Below are 6,659 nucleotides of genomic sequence, written 5' to 3'. Positions count from 1 at the left end.
CGAGTCCCACCACTTTGATCTGCTTTGGCTTTTACACATGCTCTTCTTTAAGAACTTTTAGAAACAGAATGCCCCTTTCGCAACCAAGTGATTCATTTATTCTTTCAACATTTTTTTTTTTTTTGAGTACTCTGTTCGTGCCAGGCACTGTGCTAGGTTTGGGGAATATGAAACTTAAGTGTAGCCAATTGGATCTTAACAGGATTAAACCCAGGTGACCCCAGGAAGACTCCATTTCCTCCCTCTAAGTAGCTTTCCAGTAAGTTGGTCTCCGCAGAGCTCTCCTGTTCCCAGGAGGATAAAATTGCCCAGAAGCATTTCACAGGAACAATCTAGGCCTCTTTAAGGTGAAGTCTGTTTAAACGCAATGTTTATAAGTAGAACAATACAAGCTGGAATGTGGAAGGGCAAAGGTCTTTTTGCCTTCAAAGATCTGCCCTGAGTCCAAAACAGTCTCTGTCCTGGGGAACAGATTCCTCCAACACCCTAGAGAACCTTCCCTACAGAATCCTGGAGGGCTTTGAGGGCAGCTTCAGACAAGGGACAGGAAGAAACTGGGAGGTTATTGGCCTGGAAGTGCCTGTAGCTCCACTGGGGCCCTCCAAAATAGGGCTCAGGAGAATTATTCTCTTTTCTTGGGACTACCTTTCAATTTACCTACTCAGAGGATGTCTTTTCCAGACAGGGAATCCAAAAGTTCTGCTTTATAGATCCCTCATACTTAAGGTTCTGCCCATAAATTTAGTTCCTGGCAGGAAATCCTATTGCATCTGGATTGAGATCCAGAGTGACTCATTAGTGTGTTTCACTCAAATGCTTCCACCCTGGGGAAGGGAAAAATCCCAAGGTGGCAGCAGAATTGAGTAGAAAATGCCCTGGGCTAGGAGTTGGGAGGCAGGTTTTCATGTCAGTACTGCAAATTATATACCTTGAGCAAGTTGCTTCCTCTTTCTAAACCTTGGTTTCTCCCTAAGCAAGGCAAACAGGCTTTTTTTACCTGCCCTTCTAGGGATGAAACCGTTCCTGAATTTAGGGAACAAAGCTATATGCAATTGTGAATTGATCCATGTCACTCTCTTTCCCCAGAAAGGCTGGAGTTTGAAGCAGCTAATGAAATTCAATGGGATAAAGTATTTTTGCAGACAGTCAAGGGCCAATATAAACCAAAGGTATAGCAAAATCATCAGTTCTCTCTCTCTCTCTCCTCCCTCTACCCCCTCTCCTATCTATTATGGACTGAACCCAGCGCCTTGCACATGCTAGACAAGCACTCTTATCACTATATTCTCAGACCTTATTAAATTATATTTTTGGGGAAACAGTATCACTCAATTGCTTAGGCTGATCCTGAACTTGCAATCCTCTTCCTCAGCCTCCTGAGTAGCTGGGATTTCAGGTGTGCGCCAATGTTTTCAGCTGCAAATCACCAATTCACTTGAAATACCGAAAGAAACTCAATTGTCTTAACAGAGGAATGTTGAGATTATGATAAATTATTTTCTTCTGTAATTCTTTTTTAAATTTTCCATATTTTCTAAAATAGTCACAAATTATTTTTCTTAAACAACCATAGTAGTGTAATAGAAATAAAAAAAAAAAAACTTGCTTATTCTTAGCCGTCTATCAAAAACAAAATAGGAGTTGGTTTTTAGATAAACCTGTTGCAAGGAATTGCACTCTGTATTAGCCAGGGTCTTCCAGAAGAACAGAACCAACACCACATATATGAAGGTATGATTAGAAACAGGGGATTAATTAGATTGGCTCAGACAACCAGAAGCTGGATAGTCCCCAGTGGCTGTCTACAGGCTGCAGAGTTGGAGGTACAAGTAGCTGCTCAGTCCAAGATGCTTGAGCCTCAGAACAGGAGGCACCAAGGATGCAACCCCAGTTCAGGACCAAAGGCCTGGAAACTCCCAGCAGAGTCTCCTGTCTGCTTTGGGACAGTGAAGGAGCTGGAGTCTGAAGTCCTTGGGAGATCACAGCAGCAATCCCAGCACCCGCTCAAGAAGAACTGAGTTTGCTTCTGCGGCTGCTTCTTCCTTCCACCTCCTTGTTCCATCCAGGACCCCAACCTATTGGACTGTGCTGCCCACATTTAGGGTGGGTGTCCCCCTTCGTTTGTTGTCCCACAAGTGAATCATTTCTAGAAACACCCTCATAGACATGCCCAGAAGCCACTCAATCTTAGGCATCACTTAATCAAATCAAGTTGACAATATACACACACACACACACGCACACACAGAGAGAGAGAGAGAGAGAGAGAGAGAGAGAGAGAGAGAGAGAGAAGAAAAGAGAAAAAGAAAACAAGAAAAGAAGGAAAGAAAAACAATGTTTGAGTTGAGTGTAGACAATTCAACTTCCCCATTAGCAAGCCTCGAAATTTCTTTATGGCTCTGCATTCTGTGCCTTTCACAAAAGTATGAAAAATAGACCGTACTCTAGGAATTTTGTTGGAGAGGTAAATAAAAAGCTTCATATGATTCTAGACCTCTTACCAACTAAGGAATAAAATCATCTAATATCCATGGTTGTATATATCAGCGTTTCACAAACCCAGAGTTTGGAACTGGAGCTGGAGAAGCGGGGGGAGCCATTGAGAAGATTCAGGGTCGAGCCCATGCAAACAGCCAGTTAAATCAGCCAAGCAGAAGCTGGTTTTCCCTTGGCAATTACCTAATTATTTCACAATTTTGTCACACTCACTCAAATGACCTCAGTTCTTCCCAGCTTTTCGTATTCTTTTCTAGACCATTCTTTTCTCTCCATACCCCGGTGCTGTCTTCCATTAGCTGACCGGACTGCTCTGCTCTATCAGTCAAAATAGAACATTTCAATCCCATGCCCACCATGCAGGAATCTGGCAATCCGCAAAAACAAAAAAAACAAAAGAAAAAAAATTAGCAAAAATGGGCTAATATGCACTTAAAAGTATTCGCCCTCAATAAATTATACACAAAAACATGAGTGTAGCTATTTCTCTGTTTAGTTCAAGCAGCTCTTAAGAAGAATACCTGATGTTAGCAGAGATAAACATTTGGTGCGCTGGTGGACTATGGAAAATTAGAACATATTTTAGAAAGCAGTTTGGTCCTATGTATAAAGAACTTAAAATGTTTGTATCATTCCATCCGGTAGGTTTTGATTCAAAGGAAATAACATGAAAGTGTAGGAAACCTTTATGTGAAAAGATGTTTATTTTGGATGCTATTTAGCCTTGACTACAATAGCATTTTAGCCAGTGCAGACCCAGGAAGGAATCTTCAACCGCTGGTCAGCAAATGCTGATACATCCATACCAAGAACAAGAATGCAGTCATTTTGTATTTTTCAGTCATGTAGGGAACTTATTATGATACCTTGCTCAGTGAAAGTAACAGGACATAAAATTACCTCATCTACAGTGTAACCAAACTACATCAGGCAATGAAAGAGGACGTTAAATAATGCAAACACGTTAACAGCCATCCCTTCTCAGTTTGCATAATGTGCAGGTTTTACTTTATTGTTTAGGTCTTTCTCTCTTTCTACATTTCCTGCAACAAGATTGAATTTTATACTAAGAAAAACTAACTTAAAAATTTCTGTCCACCTATAATTCCTACAGGGTTTTCAAATTTTACACGAAGGCCTTAAATATTCTTGTCAGCTTGGACTCAGAGGGTTTCCATTTACCAAGCAAAGTGAGGTGACCATGTGGCCATAGCCCACCTAGCAGACCATTCACCTGGCTGACAGTTTGGAAGCTTTGGACAATTTTTTTTTTTTTTTTTTTTTTTGTGGAAGGACCCAGGGCCTTCTACCAGGCAAGTACTGTCACTGACTTACATCTCCAGCCCTGAATTCTTGAAATTCTTTTTTTGGGGGGTGGGGGGGAGGAGTAGCAGGGATTGAACTCAGGGGCACTCGACCACTGAGCCATGTCCCCAGCCTTATTTTGTATTTTATTTAGAGATGGGGTTTCACTGAGTTGCTTAGTGCCTCTGTTTTGCTAAGGCTGGCTTTGAACTCTCGATCCTCTTGCCTCAGCCTCTTGTGCTGCTGGGATTACAGGTGTGCACCACTGCTCCTGAATTCTTGATGGCATTTAAATTTTTTTTTATTTAGAGAGATTTGCCTTATTTCCATTATTCTTATAAATTTTTGTGGACATTTTTAGATCTCAAATTTTTCAAATAATTTCGAATAACTCAAATTCCCACAAAATGAGACCATAATGAATACTCCACACCAAAGATGCTGATCTCCTAAACAACACACTATCATTGCTTCTGGGGCTGTGACACAATGGTGGAAATACTAGCCTAGCATGCATGAGGTCCTGGGTTTGATCCCCAGGCTTCCCTGATCCTCCCCATCCCCCCAAAAAAGAAAAAACTTTGGGGTGTCATATCAAAGATATGGGACATACAATATTAGGAGAAACTTAATCAGCATGTTCTCTAAGCAAACAGCATATTTAGGGATATGTGAAAAGTAGAATTTATTTTATATTACTTCATTGAAATCTCCAGGGTGTGCATAAAATCTGGAATTACAGTGAATACACATAATGTTGTCAAAGGTATTTTCAGTGTGCAAAACACACACACGCCTGCAGCCCCTCCACCCCACCCTGCCAAAAGATGCTAAATTTATCAAGAAGAAAATTCAAATTTCACATACTTGGAATCCGGTTTAGTGTCACCCAGAAATGTTCATCCGGAGAATAGGTGTCCCTTGACCACTCAAGTAAATCAATGGGCCTCTGGTCTTTAAGAACAAAATGAGCAAATTCCCTTGTAAGGGCCACATAGGTGGTGCCAAAGAAAACGGTCACGTCACATGGGAGAGGGGTTTTTCTCCTCCAAGTTCACAGCATGAAGGAAAACAAAGGGTACCACTGCTCCAGGTTCTTCTGATGATACGGGGAGGAGGCAGCACCCTGGGGTAATGCTCTTCCTTTTAAACCTTTCAGATACTGAACTATTTCCTTTGTTGGTTTTCAGAGGGAAATCTGGCCACAGGTGTTGAGGACAGACTTCCAGGGGACCTTGGAGGCCACCAGGTCCTTCATGCAGTTGAGATCCGCCTGGAGCCTAGAAATCCCATCATAAACCACAGAAGCCACAAAGGCATTTGGGAACAGCTCAGTAGCTTTCCCACTGCCTCTTTCAAGAAAGCTGGGGACTTCTCATCCATGAGGACCCAGAAGACATTTTGAGGAGCAGAAATCACCCCGAAGAGTCTTTTCAAATGTGTCAAAGTCTTTGTGAACCACCATGGCAAGCACCAAAAGGAACTGGGCCTTGTCTTTGGATGGGGGTTCCATTGGGTAGTAGGTTTGGGATCAAATAGTGCTGGCAACTGGTATTTCTCAATGGTGTCACTGGTATATTTTCACCCAAGAATAAAATTTTTTTTCCTGTTACACGTCACCAAATTCAGCGAGGACTGAAGCACTTGAGATTTCCCTTACTTACAGTCTATTTTTGTGGGACGAAATTACTGGTTGAGAGGAATAAAAAATTACCGACAGAGCCATAATAAACCCCGTGACAAACCCAAAAGCCTTCCAAGTCCTGTTCCTTGTTCTGTCACTCATCCAACTGTTGCTGAGGTTGGTCTGCAGGTCACTGCCCAGGCTGTGTGGAATTCGCTCTGACTTCTTATTTTCAGCAGGAAGAGAAATGTGACTGCTCATTTAGGAGGAGGGGATCAACTCTAAGCCTGTTGATTTTCCCTGAATTTGAAGGAAATGGGTAAATCTGAGAACATGGGCCACTGGGACCAACTGACTAACCGAACGACAACTGAGCACCTTTGGGCTCTTGCAGTCTAGGTCGCCTTCACATCAGAGAGGGCCACCGCTGCAACCAAGGTGGGCTTGCCACGGGGACTTAGGGTGGAATGTGTGCCGACCCTGCTGTCCTTTTCCCGTGGAGAGGGCCACCATCCCAGTCACTGAGGTCATTCTTCAGTTTCAGGCAGTCACAGTTGTCCTGAGGCAGGTGACCATTGCCACAGACAGCTCCCAGCAGCGCTCCCTAGCAGGGTCTCTTCGCCTGAAAATCAAGATCAAGAATCGATCGGTAGCATGTCCAGGCTGGAGGGAACCTGAAGATTCTTCACACTGACTCATTCCCTTCCCAAACCAGGAAGCCTGGAAATGAACTGTTAGAGTCTGTAAACAAGTCAGGATGGCGCCTGGCAAAATGCCAGAGGGAGTGGTTTGTGAAGTAACACCAGCGAGCCATTAAGTGTGGAGATTCCTTATTGGTTGACTGCTGTATCTAGTTTATGCTAATTAGATAAGCTGTGTGGAATGTATAAATACTGCTCCTGTCCTGCAATAAACGGCTCCCACTCCTGCTATATCAACATATACAAGTTGTTCATCACCCCCCGGGTTATTTTGCTGCAGCCGGACTGTGGCAATGAACTACAGCTAATATGCTATCACACCTCCTCCGTATTCTGATTGACGGCCTTTGAGATCAGGAGCGACTTTATACTCACTTTGCATGCAAGGAAATTGAAGCTCAAAGATACGCCAACTTGCCTGAGATGTGCTGATGACTCAAGTTTAACCTCTCTGATCTCACAGAACTTCTACCTGGAATATTCCCTCCCTCTCCCTTTTCTTGATGAGGTCTTTTTTTTTTTTTTTTTTTTTT

At 42.8% G+C, this 6,659-nt stretch overlaps 1 pseudogene; it reads right to left on the bottom strand.

Moving 5' to 3' along the window:
- Window positions 1–4,660: 4,660 nt before the first annotated feature.
- Window positions 4,661–5,686, bottom strand: LOC125615556 (annotated as a pseudogene).
- Between the last annotated feature and the right edge of the window lie 973 nt (window positions 5,687–6,659).

This window comes from Marmota marmota, unplaced genomic scaffold (assembly GCF_001458135.2).
Source record: "Marmota marmota marmota unplaced genomic scaffold, marMar, whole genome shotgun sequence".
In the NCBI taxonomy this organism is placed as follows: Eukaryota; Metazoa; Chordata; class Mammalia; order Rodentia; family Sciuridae; genus Marmota; species Marmota marmota.
This window is presented reverse-complemented; position numbering and strand designations above follow the sequence as displayed.